This window comes from Miniopterus natalensis, chromosome 12, assembly GCF_054644295.1.
Source record: "Miniopterus natalensis isolate mMinNat1 chromosome 12, mMinNat1.hap1, whole genome shotgun sequence".
NCBI lineage: Eukaryota > Metazoa > Chordata > Mammalia > Chiroptera > Miniopteridae > Miniopterus > Miniopterus natalensis.
In genome coordinates, this window is record NC_142092.1 from 52,554,209 (window position 1) to 52,570,730 (window position 16,522).

At 39.3% G+C, this 16,522-nt stretch overlaps 1 protein-coding gene and 1 pseudogene across 1 annotated transcript in view; one reads left to right on the plus strand and one right to left on the minus strand.

Annotated features, from left to right (window-relative positions):
- The window catches only part of GRIN3A (glutamate ionotropic receptor NMDA type subunit 3A), a 127,171-nt gene that overhangs the window by 97,393 nt on the left and 13,256 nt on the right, over positions 1 to 16,522 (minus strand). The gene's annotated exons all lie outside the window — the stretch shown is intronic.
- On the plus strand, positions 11,538 to 11,851 carry LOC107546586 (intraflagellar transport protein 20 homolog pseudogene; annotated as a pseudogene).

Sequence of the window (16,522 nt, forward strand, 5' to 3'; positions counted from 1 at the left end):
TCAAAAATCAACAAACAAAAGTTTCCACTTTCTCATTTCCACTTTTCTCAGCCAATTAGGATTTCAAACTCGCCGTAACAACTTTTATTGAAGAAACCAGTGACAAATACTGCTGAAGCCAAAGGTTGATTTTCACTCTACCTGTGACTCTGACTCTAAACACTATTTGACACGGCTGTTTATTTCCTTTTCGAACATGTCATTCTCTATGCTTCTCAAGCCCATACATCATTTTCTTCCTACCTTGCCAGTAGCATTCTCTAAATTTCAGGTACCCCAGGGCTCTATCAGTGCCCCTCCTTTTCTTATCTACACTCCAGCTACTAAATTTAAATACCACCAATACCCATTATTCTCCAACCTGCACCTTATATATCCAACTGCCTTCTGGATATCTCCTTTTGGAGGGCTGTTGGGCACCTGGAGCTTAACAAGTCCAAGGAGATTCACTGTGTCCTTTCCTCTTACCCCCACTCCATATACCCCCACCAAATCTACCTCCTTGGAAGCCCTCCCCAAGTCACCATCAGTATACATCACACACATCAACTGCTCAGACCAAAAACTAAGACATCAGTTTCCAATTCCTTTTTTCCCTTCACATCACTCATTTATCCATCCGTAAGTCCCATTCACTCCGAAATATGTCCAGAATTCAATCAGTTTCATTATCTCACAGCTTCTCAAGTGAGCCTCCATCTGTCACCTGGGCTAATGTGACAGCCCTCACTACCAGTCTCCCTGCCTCCACCACCGCCTGTCTGGCAATCACTTCTACACACAGCAGGCAGAGTGATCTTTTAAAAAATCTAAATTCACATCATTCCTTTGCTTAAAACACTTTAATAGCTCCCCACTGCAACGAGAACAAAATGTGAGCTCCTTATCCTATGCCCTCGAGGACCTGGCCCTGCTCACTCCCTCCACCCGTGTGGTCTCAAAGCCATTACTCTCCAAGCTGTACTTGCTGCCCCTTTCCCCTCCTGCAGAATGGGAACACTCCTCCCTCAGGGGACTGACTCTTTCTTACCATTCGGGTCTCAGCTCAAATCCCTGGGCTTTCTCTCGAATATTAGCAGCCTTCCCGCTGCACCACCCACCATGAAATTAATCATTTTCTCCATAGAATGCTTTTATCTTCTTCATAGCCCAGTAATTACGAAGACCGTCTTGCTTTGTTGGTGAGTATTTTCTCATTACTAAAATGAAAGTTTCTGGAGGGCCCAGGCCCTTGAGGCTCACTCTGTCCTTGGGGCCGAGGTGAATGGTTGATGATGTTTGTTGGCTGACTGACTCCCGGACTCAGGATGCCTCTCCGTCACCTATTAAAATTTACCTTTCTACTGAAAGCTTCAGAAGCTCATGTTTTGACGGATAAGACATCTCCGAGAATTATTTTGGGGTGGTTGACCCACAGAAATCGGCCTTTGCTACCCTTGGCTCCATCCGAGCCTGTTGGGTGAGCCCTTTGTCACGTCTACCCGTCTCCGTCTTGACCCTGGTCCACATGGGTCTCTAAATGTCTCCACCTAAACATTTACCTCCTTTGTGGCTCTATTCTATCTTTCTCTTCTGTTTAAACAAAAAGCAAAAGGCTTCCTTTAAAAGGAGCACAATAACAGCAAGTGACTGCATTTACTGAGCATTAGAAACCATTATATTCAAATAGCTTCTGCTTTGGCTATTGTCTTAAAACAATGAGACAGTTTAGCTGTTATTTAAAAAAAACTCATTGTGACACAGCTCTTTACTCCAAAATTGGATATCGGTGGATCAAATTATGTTTCCTAAAATATTCTCATATAGTACATCTTTTAAAAAATGTTTTTATTGTTGTTGTGTGTTTTTTTAGAGAGAGAGAGGAAGAGATGGGGGAGAGAGAGAGAGAAACATTGATGTGAGAAACATTGATTCTTTGTCTCATGAACGCACTCCGACTGGGGATCAAACCCGCAGCTTGGGTATGTGCCCTGACTTGGAATTGAACAATCGATCTTTAGGCACACGGGACGATGTTCACCTAAGTAAGCCACACTGTACAGGGCTCATGTAGTATATCTTGATAGAAAAGGGCTAGTGAGTTCATTCAATATCCTAACATGATGTTATGGAGGGGCCCAATTTAATCCTTTGGTGTTTGAGGTCATAGTCACTTCCAGAGCAACGAACTCATGTTTCTAGGCACTGTATTTCATTCAGAAAATATCTGTTGAATCGCTATTACATGCCAGGCACTGTAACAGATGTTGGGAATGTTATGGGAATGAATGAAACAGACGTGTCATCTGTCTTTATGGAGCTTAGAGTCTTAAGGGGGAGGTATACAGGGTGGGGCAAAAGTAGATTTACAGTTGTTCATATGGAAAATAATGCAATAATTAATAAGTAATACAAGAATAAACTGTGCTTTGTATACTTGCAACAGTAAGCCTACTTTTGCCCCACCCTATATATTAATAAAATAAAATAAATAACAGGTAATGATTATTGGATGAATGCTTGCTGTGTGCCAGGCAGTGTCCTAAAGCTGTTTTACAACTATTAACTCATTCAATCCTTACAACACTACGCTGTGATGTAGGAACTACTAGCATCCCCATGTTATAGAGGAAGGTCACACATCTGGTAAGAGGCCAACAGGGGATTCGAAATGAGGCTCGAGAGACATACTTTCAATCACTATGCTTTACTACCTCCTGAGACTTGTTTTGAAAAAATGAGAGGCAAGTGCCATTTCAGGTAAGTTCATAATTATAACAAGTTCTATGAGCCTAAGGTAAAGCATATAAAGAGAGTACATTCCAGAGTGACCTAGTCTGGGGAATCAGGGAAGATTTTCTTAGGGAAAAGGTATTAGAACTGAGCTGGGAAGGACTTAATTAATTTATATTTCATTCCCACCAACAGTGTTCTGCTTCAGCTAATACTAGAACCTTCTTTTCAAAGGAATACAGAGGCTCCCCGTTGACAATTTGGTAGTGAATTCCTTCTCCTGAATATAATCCCACTTATATTCCCACTTCCTGCAATATAATCATTCTGTGCTGTTGTTTAATGTAATACAGAGTCCGAACAAATAAATATGGGTCACATGCATGCAAAACTCCCTGGGTAGCCATGGTCTGCCTCAGGTTAAGTGTGAACTCCGGATGATTATGACACCTTCAATGATAACCCTAAGACGTGAACAATATTAACTCCCATTCTTTTGTGATCCCTTCTAGCCACTTGTAGATAAAGCTACAGTTTGGAGAGGCAATATTTAAGAATATCAGATTATGCAGTCAGGGCACTAGAAGAACTGCCATTATAACATTTAATTTATGACACATTATTGGAAAAACAGTCCTCCCTGCCCATGGGGCAAAGCACCAAAGCACTGGCGTGTGCTGCTAGAGGAGGTCGTCGTAGGTTCCCTTGAAGCAACAGTTCATTTAATTCCCAGAGAGACCAGGAAGCTCCAATTTGTTCCTTGGTCACAGATTTCATTATTCACCCAAATCCTTATCTAAAAATATACAATGCTGCACAAAAAGGGAGACCAAGAGAAGGAAGGGGAATGAATGCGTGGCCAAATGACCAAGTCCAAGAGGACTGATTTTTCTTTTTTTTTAACTTGCAGATAAAACTCACAGATTTCAGAAAAGAAATCACAGACTTGTAATGAGGTGGGAGACTAAATCAGCAAATGAGAAGCAAGAAACATCCCAGCGGCAATTACTCCACAGCCACTGAAATTTGCAGAAGATGCCAGCATTTCCCAGGAGAGTAAGTGATCGTGATGGTGAAACGTCAGCTGTGGAGATTGTACGTTAGAAACGCAATGAGAAGCGTCCCCGCAGCCCACTTTGTCTCGTGGAGTGTAGCATTCCGCACAGCCGGCCACAGGGCCGTGGCTATATCAGCAGGAATGTCTTTTTTTCTTTGTCCATGGTGATCATTAATGGCCTCAACTGCAGACGCACCAGCCAGCTTAATTGTCATCACCAATAACTGCTTATGTCTAATAAGGTACAATAATACAAGTCAAACCCAAATCCTGCACCCATCCACTCGACTGCTCTCCTTTATGGCTGGTTGACTGTCCGGTCCTGCATATCTTCGGCACAGTCAGGAGAGACCTCCCTTTTGGATGCTCTGGTGATACTTTCTCTATATGCTTTCTAAAATACCCCCAGAACGGCAACCCCCAGAAATAAGAAACAGATACAGATGAGAGCCATCTAATTAAGAAGTAAACGAATTACTAATCGACTTCTCTCTCTAGTTTAAGGAAGCATTTCTGACACCACATAACACGCATACAGTTTTAAGGTGATATCAAGGCAGCTGTCTTGTCCTTAACTGGGCCAGACTATCCGTGCAGATGACTTGGAATCGGTAGACAGTGAGCTTCTACCCACCCCCCCCCGGGCCAGGCTGATGGTCCCCCGCCTTCACGCTTGATGTTCCCAATGGGGACGGTGGAAAGAGAATGAAGCACGAGTTGCTGGTGCTTCTCTTTTGGTAGTTCTTTGGCAAGGCTGTCCCCCTAATGGTACCCAGTGACATCCTCCTGATGACCAGGTGAGGACAAAAGGGGGTCCCTCAGCGTAAAAAGCTGGAGGGGGCGGCCCTTGGAGGCGCTGGATCTCGACAGCCTTAGATCAGAGGGAAGGGGAGCACCCTCCCATTCGGATGAAGAGTTTAAAATGAGTTAGTTGGTAAGAGTAAAATAGTATTCATTATAGAGGGTCCTAAGGCCATGTCGGTGGCTGAGTGCTAATAGCAGTCGATGGATCACTAAGCGATTAATGCAATCCCATTTTAGGACTTGAACAGCTAATTGAGTTTTATGATTTTTCAGAGATTTAATATTATTGATTATGGGGAATGGGTTGTCCAATGGCAGAGAGACTAGCATCGTATGCCCTTTTTTAAGTATATTTTCCAACAAGATAATGTGAATTTTGGGATGGCTTTCTACATAGAGCCAATTAAAGCATATTTTGTTCCAGTGGCACTAGGGAATTATGTGACAGTATTGCTAATAGTATTGCTAAGCCATAGTGGGAGTGGAATGCTCTGCATGAAAGGAGAGGCGGGGAACTGTGGCTTAGCCACCCCCTTCCCCCTGCACACACGATGAGCTCAAGGTCATAGATAAATATTAATGTGACCTTGGAATTATCTATATGACACCTGCCATGATAAGGTCCTATTTATATAATTATAATTAATAATGAATGAGTCATTTTTGGTTTAGAGATCCAGAATTAAATTTATTATCTGTTCAAGGCATAAATCTTCAGAAATAATGGGATGATTTCTCGTATGCATTTGTACAGTTAGTCTGACATTTTTATACTGGACGAGTGAGCCTCTAGCTCCAAAATTATAAGGTCTACAGTAATGTCTCCCAGATGTTTATTAAAAGTCCTCAAAGTAACTTTGTGGACTCTCACATAAAATTTTGCAATAAATCCCCAACATGAATATAGGACATATATTATGAATCTCACATAATAGTAGAAAGCTCAATATTAAATTTTTAACTGTTGTAAATGTTTTCAAAAACCTCTGAGAAGGATTAAAAATGATCATAACACACAGGCAATTTCAAAATTCTCCCGTGGCCCTTGGCAATGTACTCACTCTTTTAACAGCATGTTCATATTTTCCCATATCCCAGGCTGCAATTAAGTTTTTTTTCTTTTCTCTTTTGAAATTGATTTTTCCTAGGAAGATGGGTTGCTTAAGATTTCTAGAGGCTAGATGTGAGTAAGGGGAGCTAATGGTAAATGTGCGAATAGGTATTCAAGGTGAAAAGCTGCAGCAAATTCTAACAATCTTTTCCAGAAGGAAACAGATCCATTATTTATCCATCTCGACAGCTTCAGATGAAGATAACATTTTTGGATGCCAAAGGGGTAATCTAAAAGCAGTTTTTAAGAATATATCATGTATTGAAACAGAGGACACCTTTCTGCTTATGGGATCTTTGGTAGACTACCCCTGGTTTTGTTGAGGCAGCAGGGCCTGGTGATTAAAGTCTTAAGAAAGGAGTCAGGACCTTTAGCTTCTGAGGCTGGTACCACAGCAGCTCACACACCCACTGTCTAAGCTCTCAGATGAAGAATCTCTGAATCCGCAGTGGTTTAGGTGACAGGGGACTGGACTTAAAATCAGAAAACCTCATTTTAATACTCGCTCGGTAAAATAGTCTACCTGAGGCTCAATTTCTTTATAACTTCATTTGTAACTTGGGGGAGTAATGTCTTCTTCCTAGATTTGTTGTAGATTGTTATGTGTGAGGTTATGTGAACTAAAATTACTTTGTAAATTGTAAAATCCTCATCAAATGAGCTATTGTTTTTATTACACAGATACAAAAAACAGGCTCAAGCTCTGTCCCCAAGCACTGAAGGCAATGAGGCACTCTAGTGTAACTTCATACTGTACCTACTCCTCTTGTAGTTATAAAAGAGTCTGGTAGAAAATGTAGGGATGGTGTTTTTATGGTCTATCGTATTTATACTATGAGGAAGTAAAGGGCCTTTAAAAAGTGTTGTTCGAATATCCCAATCTTAAACTTATTCTGTATACAATGTGTTTCCTTTACCACTATTCCTTTAAATTGTTTTTCATGGAAATCCTTTGTTTTAGAGAACTCTGAGTGAATTCCAGTGATTTAAGAGGCCAGAAGAAGGAACTAAAAGAGATTAGGTTTTATGTATTGGCAGGATCAGTTCAGTCTTTTAGAAAACACAACTGGTTTAGTATGTATAGGTAAGTGATCATTGGGCCGGGTTGGGGTGGGTGAGTAGAAACTAATAAAAATCTTGGTTTCAACTATCAAAAAATCTTGAATGATGAATAATAGTGATTGTGTATTCCAACCAAATTCTCTATGTCACAGAATTCTTATTATTTTGGGGGTCTTAAGCATAAATACAAATTAAGACAAAAATTTATTGTTGCATGAAGAATGCCAAAATATGTGCAAATATTAGTAATCTTCTGCAGAACTCAGTGGATATATTAAGGTTTGGCAATGATTGATGCCCCAAGTCTGTTCTTAAGAGCAATAATTTATTATCTAAATAGAAATCTCTGGTCTAGAGATTTGCAGTAGGCTAATACTTTCCAATTTCAACCCTGTTCCACAGATCCATCTTGTAACTCAGAGATTTCTATTTATGGCAAAATTGCATAATCAGTTAATCCAAGTTGCTTTTCTAATGGAGAGGCTACTGAGGAGAGTCAACCTCTGGTGATGAGGTACCCAAGGGAGGAATTTTGCCAAACAATTACAGTGACATTATGTGGCATAAAGTCAATTGGCACCCAGGCATTGTTCCAGGCCATCTGAAAGACAAAGTAGATGGCCAAGGCAAATAATTCACATTAATACATTTTTTCTAAATTTTGTAGTGTCTGACTCAACTATCTGTTTAGTTCAGATGAACTGGAAAATTGCCCAGTCTCCACAGCTCTCAGCAGTGAGGCACACATGCCTAACATACTAAGTTAAATGCTGTGAAATAATAATTTCATTGATAATAAAACAAAATCAAACAATGTTCAGTAAAGAGACATTAACTGCTCATAAATGCATCTCAGAAGGAGCCATAGCACCAATGCTGTCCACTGTGGGAGGCAGAACTGTGTGGAGGCTTTGGAGCTACAAAGACTGAACTAGATTCCTGGCTGTGCCTTTTACTAGCTGAGTGGCCTTAAGCAAATCAAGTCCTTAGTGACCTTGAGCAAGTAACCCCTAATCTCTTCACAATAGTATAAGGATAAAAATATTAGCTATGAGGGAAGATTTATTAATGAACTGTGATAATGAGTGATGCCTTGCACACAGTGATTGTGCAATGATTGCTAGCAATCATTCCTATTTCAATAGCTATGGCTATTGTCTCTGAGCTCCAAACCCGCCTTTGTCTTCTCTGCTTTGGGATGCCAGAGCTAGCTGTCTACAAACCACATTTCTGCTTTGCCAGGGGGATCCTGGTAGGCTCTGCCAGTGCAGGCCATCAGGGGAGACTGCAAGGCTGAAGGAAGGGAAGGGACTTCCTCCTGTCTGATTTCTGGTTACTTCCTGTGGGTTTTCTGCCTGTCTGAGGTTCCTCTAAGCATCACCCAGCAATGCTTCTTCATCCCTTCAGTGGTTCCTTTCCAGGAAAACAGCTAAATCCTGTGCAACTTGCAGGACTACTTTATCCTGCTAATTAGAGATCTGGATCCGAGCCCCTTGGCCCCTCCTTGGAGCTCAGAGACACTATCACCAGCTGAACAGCGCTCCTTTTTTCTCAAATATCTGAGTTTCAGCTTCACAGAGCTTTTCCTCTAAGCTCCTCAGTGTTAATATTCCAGCCTCTTCCTATTGATCCTCAGCTCCAGGGACGGTAACTGCTTCTAGAATTTGTTAGCTTCATACCATAGAGTTCTCTTATAATCCTTCCAATCATCTAACACCTCTGTACCTAGTTAATTATTCATTATATTAAATTTTCTCTCCTCAAATACCTGGTGCAGTTTCTATTTCCTGAGCGGTACTCACCGATACACTCAATATCTGACAGTTGATTGAATCATTGGGACAGCTTAGAAAGAACTTGGTTTTGAGCCAAACTTCCCTCCTAGTGACTATCACCCATGGGGGCCTTTTGGACCACACAGAACAACTTCCTTCCTGGACTTCACTAGTTTCTCTAGTATTGCCATGTTTCAAACCAGTTACTGCTCTGAAGTCACAGAACTAGGTGGAACCAGAAATGCGGTAGACAAGGCGGCCAATAGGAAATAGCATAAAGGCATAGACAGAAATGAAATGATTGACTGCCTGTTCAAACGGAAATTACAGTGATGGGTCATCATTCAAGGGCTTATCCATAAAACTCCAATAAAATTCAGGAACTGATCTGATGCAGCATTCTACAACTTCCCACTGAAATATCAAATGAGACATGAAAATATGAATGCTCACAATGCTAAGAACTTTTATTCACAATCAACTTTGCTGGAATGGAAAGATGCTGCACAAACTGCAAGCTGGTGCAATCAGAAGAAAAAATATGAAGTTGATGATTGTGTCTGGAACTAATAGTAGCTAATATTTCTTTTTGTTTTTTATTTTTAACCCTCACCAGAGGATATGCTTGTTACTGATTTTAGAGAGAGAGGAAGTGAGAGAGAGAAACATCGGTTGCCTCCTGTACCCACCCTCACTGGGGATCGAATCCACAACCTAGGTCTGTGCCTTGACTGGAAATCTAACCCACAACCTTCTTGGTGTATGGGGTGACGCTCCAACCAACTGAGCCACCTGGCCAGGACAGCAGCTAGTGTTTCTTGAACATATAATATATATCAGGCATTTCTTAACACTTTCTATAAGTTATTTAATTTAATCTTCTTTAAAACTCAATTAAGTAGATCCTATTATTCCTGTCTCATAAATGAGGAAACTAAGGCATGAGAGTTAAGTGACTTATCTAGTAGCATTTAGCTAGTAACCGGCAGGGAGGGGATTCAAACTTAGGCAATCTGGGTCCTCCAGCTCCTCATTCCGACGACTGTCATTTCTTTCCATCTATCACACAGTTTGATTAGAAGTCACCATGGCCCCTCTACAGCATGGGTTCTGCTTTTTGAAGTAGTCAGAATGCTAATCAATCGCTAGCCTCCTCTGATTAGTATATATATATTTTAATGTAAATAAAACTGCATCTCCAAGAGCAGTGCGTATGGGAGAGGTTTAATTCTCACAAGAAAAGTATCGTAGAAGGTAGCCGGGTCAGATCACCCTAGTGGACGTGCACACCAACAGCTGCATCTTTGTTTTTCATGGACTTCACTCAGTAGAGATCAGTATATTGAACTTTTGGTTCAGATCAGTGATTCTCAGCCAAGTGGGCATATCAGAAACACCTGGGATATCTTTTACGTACACAAGCCTATGTCTCCGAAGGTTCTGAGCCAGGAGGTCTTGGAAGGAGCCTAGGTATGTATTTTGAAAAGGCTGCCTAGGTTGAGGAACTGATTAAGAGCTACTGGTTCATATGATCAGAAAGCAACACAGCAGGAGAGAAGCAGATTCCGGCTCGGTACAGCAGAGTATAATACCACACATTTGGTGGCAGCTAAGGACTGGGACTTGGTTTAGGCGATGTGCACAGCAACTTTGTGTCCAGCTGTATTTATTAGATGGGGATTCAGCCAGAACATAAGTGAATTCAAAGTAAGGCAATTAGCAATCTAAGCAGCCTGTTTGTTGGCAAACAGAGGGTTTAGATAGATTTCTTATTGTTCTAGAATAAGAACTCCTCCACCCACCCCAAAAAAACCCAAACAATATGGGTCCTATACAAATGCTGCAGAAAAGGCAAAGAAAAGTAAAGACATTCAGAAAATGATATATTTTAGAAGCCAAAGGAAAATTAGGAAAAACCCCCACAAAGAACCTGACATTTAAACAATAAACAGGATAACATGACTTTTATGAAATATGAGTAATTCACAAGAAGAGAACATGTTGAGATGAATAATAATAGGATGGAATGAAAAATAATAGGGTTACATGGAAAGAAATAGGAAAACTAAAAATTCAATAATAGATTTCAAATGTGCCACGAAAGCATAAAAGGCATGATAAATATTGCAAACCACTGAATTAGTGGTATTTGGAAGACAAATTTAGAAGATCTTTCAGGATACAGAACAAACGAATCAAGATCTGTAATAATGAAAAAGGATGGTCAGGGTGGCTGAGCGTCTCAGTTTGTACTCAGACAATTCCTGCTTTATGTCTATGGTCCCATGTTATTATTAACTGCTCCCCTTTTCACTTTCAAAATTATCCTGATTTGGATATAAACTGTTTGCTCACCTAAATATGGGAGATAAACTTAAGAATTATGGTGTACCTAAGTAAGAAACCACAACCACAGGAACAGAAGGACTAATCAAAGACATATCTGAAGAAAATTTTTGTGTAAAAAAAAAATCTCAGCTTGATGGACTCACCTCATTCTTGTCAAACTTAATACAAATGAATTGTATTTAGGAAGAAAGAAAAGAAAACATAAACTTCAAAGGGATAGATATAAATATTATGGTTTCTCATTTCTGCTACATTAAATGCTCAAAGACAATAAGGTGATAGCTCACTGAATTTGTTTGGGATGAATTTTATGCCTTGTCAATCTGTTATGTGTAAGAAAAATAACAAAGACATGCTGAGTTATATAAGGGTGTAGAAAATATACCCCATATGATATAGATCCCTGGAAATACTCCAAGTAACTAGCATTTTTTTACCCCTTCCAGAAATCTGCTAAAGAAATAATCTACAAAGTGGACAAAGAGTCTATAAACAAAGACATTTATTGTGAAATATTTTATGACAAAAATTGTAAAAAGAAAGTTAAATGTCAACATTGTAGGCATATCCAAAAACCTGGGATAATATGCAGTTAATAAAACAATGGTGACAGGCAGCCCATGGCTGCTATGGGTCAGTTGGCAGGGAAGCTGGACGGGAAACACCTATGTTCAAGGGCATCCTGGGTGAAGCAGCCCTGCACTTTGATGAGTTGAACAAGCTTTGGGTGTTGGGCCCAGAGGTTACCCCGCAGACCATTGAGCTCAAGGAAGAGCGAAAGGACTTTGTGGACAAAATTGGCCAATTTCAAAAAATAGTTGGTGTTTTAATTGAGCTTGTTGACCAACTTACAAAAGAAGCAGAAAATGAGAAGATGAAGGCCATTGGTGCTTAAAACTTACACAAATCTATAGCAGAGCAGAGAGAAGTCTAATAGCAGCAACTCTAAGCACTAATAGCAGAAAAGACAATGCAGGTTGAAAGGAATATGAAGCTTTGTGTAAAGAAGAACAAAGTGAATTTATTGACCTATTTATTTTTATTTTTTTATTTTTTGAAGATTATACAGTTTTTTATTTAACCTTTTTTATTACCTTTTGATTGTTGGGGAAATTTTATTTATTTATTTTTAATTTATTTATTATTTTTATTTATTTATTTATTTTGTTTAAAATATTACAGATGTCCCTTTTTCTCTTTGGGGGAAAAAGGGACCAATTTATTTTTTAAGAAATGAACCAAAAATTTAATTTTATAGCAGGAGGGAAAAAACCAACAACCCAAAATCTCCCATCCTTCCACCACCAAAAATCCTCTGTACCATTCCAGTGACTTTGACTAATGACTCAAGTATGTCATATGAGATGGTGTGTATGGGATGCAGCATCTGTAAAGGCAATAAAACGATCTGGGGGAGTTGTTTCAGGTGGCAGTGCATATCTGGGGAAGACTCAGAGACCACAGTGAACGAGGTTCTCACCTCTTACATTCTTAGTCTGAATTAAGCAGGCTATAAGCTTTGGCCCCTCCCTTTTTTGGTAAATTCACAAAGCTTTAGAAGAAAAAGCATTAAATTATTGTTTTAAAAAATAATAAATAAAATAAAATAATGGTGATAGTGGGTTTCCCATAACATGGAAAAACACTAGCAATGTCACATCAAACGAAAAAAATCTGACTAGAAACTTTCCACATTTAAAGAAAAAGTTTTCTGTAACAAATACTAGGAGAAACATCTCAGCAAGTTAAGAGTGCTTGTTTATGGGGATTGTAAATTTTTTTTCTAAGCTTTCATATTTTTCTGATTTTTATAGTTAATAAAAAGAATCAACAAAACAGATAGAGAAATGTAATTTGAAGTTTGTGGAGACTAAAAAGATTCATGACATAATAGAACTGAGAAAGCAGAATACAAAATTGGCTGTACATTTATCATTTCAGAATGTCATTCATTTATTTCCTACACAGATACCTGAGTGACTACTATGTGCAAAGGACTGTTATAGGCCCTTGCATTATTATGGCAAGTAAAACAGAAAACACTGACCTCACAGACATAAAACCAAGTATTATACAAGGGGACAAAAATTAGATTGAAATGTATGTTAAAGTGACAAAATTATTAGCCTCTAAAATTATATTTTTTCACATAATCATTACATTGTTCTTAGAATATAAAATTATTATATATCTTTAAAAAATCAATGAATAATAGAGTGTCATAAGGTAGACAACCTTCCTGAACCAGAGTATTATTAGCTTTTTAAGAAGTATCCACAAGAATCCTCCAGACCCTTTGCTTAGCAACTTCTTTTGCACAGGATTTGTGGCAGGATAGTAAGAAGCTAGATAAATTCCTGGGCAAGTGAAATAGAGAAACTGAGACAAAAAAATTAAACAAGGCCAAAGAGTTTAGGCAGCTTGAAGCCAGCTTGTGAATCACAAGAACTTATCTCCCCCAACCAAGGACACTTGAGAGCAAATGGTTAATGCCTCTCCTCCCTAACCAGAGAATACATACATAACTTAAATCACCCTGGCTTGGGAAAATAGAGAACAAAAACCCCAACTAAATCCAAGGACAAATATCACTTGGGGGATGCTAAGGCAAGAAAGGGGGAAAGTGAGTTTTCTCTCACCCACTGAACAAAGAAGTTAGCTGTCCTGGATCTTGGCAAGATAAAATCTCCAGATGTTCTCATAAATTCTGGAAAAGCCACAACAAAGTAAAAGGGGGACCTTGGAATCTAGTCTGTTGCCCAAGATATCTGGCAGAGGGCAGAGGGACCTTGAAGCCTATAGACAGAAAAGTATAAAATCCCTAAACCTCCACCAGGTAGGGCACTCAGATTAGCTGGGTGGCCTGTTTGTGCTACATGCCAAGTGTATATTTAATAAATTTGTTTGTCTTGCTTCCTTAATAAATTTGCTTGCTTTACTACAATGAAATTGTCACTCATCTGAAATCTTTCTTACGAGACTGACAAGGACTGAGGAGGAGAGAGCCCTCTCCCTCCAACTCGGGGGGCTATCCACAAACAGATTTGGAATCACTGAACCTACAGTAGAGGAAAGAAAGCCAGTGATGAGATGCAGGGACATTTTTGTATTTTGAAATGACATTTATTATGAGGCACTTCAATCACTCTGTCATCACTGCCTTGTTAATTATCTCGTCATAGAAATATTACCAGGTTTCTTTAAAAAAAAAACACCACATACAAATGGGAGTATCAGGGGTATTTGTCAGTTTTTTGCCATGAGCTTGCTTTTTTTTAGTGCCTGTTGAATTTTAGAATAAGGGAACAGAGGCTTAAGAAAAGAGAAACCAAGGGAGCGAGCATAGTTGTTTTAAAAAATACCTGCTATATGTCACATGCTGCTGCTAATCCACTTGATATAAACCGTTCTACTTAATCAATACCTCAAACACTGTAAGTAGTTATTATCTCAATATCTCTATTGTCCAAGTAAGGTTTCTAAGATTCATTTTATTACATTACATTCATTGTCTTTTAGTACCTTTTCTTCTCGTTTTCTTGCTTTCAAATGAAGGTGGCTACCTCTCCTTTGCAGTATGTACTTTATTCTAGCTCTTTCCAGCTGCACCTTAAAGTGATTGTACTTGTGTTGGCTACAGGCCTTTGCCACTTCCTATTACTTAGCGAGGCATTGAGGTACTTCTGGTTAACTTCTCTACAACAAATAAGTTGACATTTTCTATTCCAAAAATAACGAATTGGTGACTCTCTAGCCCTAATGGGCTGGCAGATTATTTTTAAAAATGTGAGTCACTGAACTCGCTTGATAGGGGAATCCTTTCACGATGTATAGTTGACCCTTGAACAGCACAGGTTTGAACTGTGTGGGTCTACTTATACACACATTTAAAAAGAAATACTGTAAATGTATTTTCTCTTCCTTATGATCTTCTTAGTAATATTTTCATTTTTCTAGCTTACTTTATTGTAAGAATACATTATATAGTATACATATAACATACACAATACGTGTTATCAACTATTTATGTTATCAATAGGCTTCTGGCTAACAGTAGGCTATTAGTAGTTAAGTTTTGGGATGGTCAAAAGTTATATTTTTGAACTTTTGACTGCATAAGAGTGTTGGTGCCTCTAACCTCCATGTTATTCAAAGGTCAACTGTACACATATATCAAATCATCATGTGTATACTTTAAATATATTACAGTTTTATCTATAATTCAGTAAAGCTGGAAAAAGTGAGCTGTCAACATTAAAGGACATTTTTACATTAAAGAACCCTACAGGCTGCCTTCCTTTGAAAAGTTACAATATCTGCCAACATCCCCATGAGCTAACAGCTGGTTGTACCTGAGGGGTGGCTGGCTGTCTCCGTTAAAAAGATCAGGCACTCTTCAATTACCTAGAATTTTTATTACTCCCTACTGTATTATCTGGGAATGTTTTTCACATTTTTCATTACCTTCCTGTTCCCCTATAAGGCATTCGAGTTTGAGGCCTCTGCCTCAGGTCATTGATTCTCAAACTGTACTGTGCATAGATGAATCCCCTGGGGAGGTTTTTTTTTTGTTTTTTTTTTTTTAAATGTATATGTTAGGCCATAGCACATCATTTAGTGGGACTCAGTGAAGCAGAAAATCTACACTTTAAAAAATTACCTATCGATTTTGTTTCAGGTAGTTCCTGGTCACAATTTAAAAATCACATTAGGGGAGACTCAGGATAATGTAGTCCCAAACTTACACTCAGAACCACCTGTGGACATGATCACCTGTGGAGCTGTTTGTTTTTTAAATAGATTTCTAGGCTCCAGCCCCAGGGGGTTCTGATTTGATGAGTCTGAGAATCTATATTTTGAAAAGATTTCTGAGTGTGGCTAACACACAGAAGGCCAGCACTCCAGGGGGCCGAAAGCCTAAGGAATTGTACTTGATGCAGGAAAGGCAGTGAGTACAATGGGAAGCTAGGATTAGAACTGGGTATTCTTAGCAGATCTGAACTCCTGTCTCATTTCCTGATATTTTGTCTGACAAGGGATGACATGGTAATATACCATTCCAGGCTTTTTTCTCATTTTCATTGATGATTATTTCCAGTAACTTTACATTTCACCTACTCTGACTTTTTCTAATTTTACATGTCAAGAATCTTTGGCTTCAAAATATAGTGAAATTGGCTGAAGGTGGGGAAGGGGTGAGAATGAGGGAAAGCCATGACTCAAAGACATGAGAACAATGTCACTTTCTGTCACTTGTAGTCCCCAGGAAATCGAAAACCAATTGAGGGACAATGAAGGATGCACAAAAAGTTCAACAGGGTAGTAGAAAGAGGTTTTCCTTTTCTCGCAAAATCAATTTCCTCCAGGCCTTTCTCTTCCAGCTTTGCTCTACACAACATAGTAAATTCTGGGGGGCCGTGAACTCCACCCACCACAGTGAGTGGGGCCCTTTCTCAGGAGGCAGCACACTTTCTCAGGTTCCCACCACCCCACCTTGCCAGACGGGGGGTTTGCCCAGATGTTACTTAGTTCAGTTACGCTGAAAGGAGTGGAAGTGTACTATCAATTGAGTTTAATCAACAGTCACTAAGCATCAATTAAGAGCCACACACTGTGCGAGGAGCTTGGGGTTCAGCTGAGTACAGGAGAAAG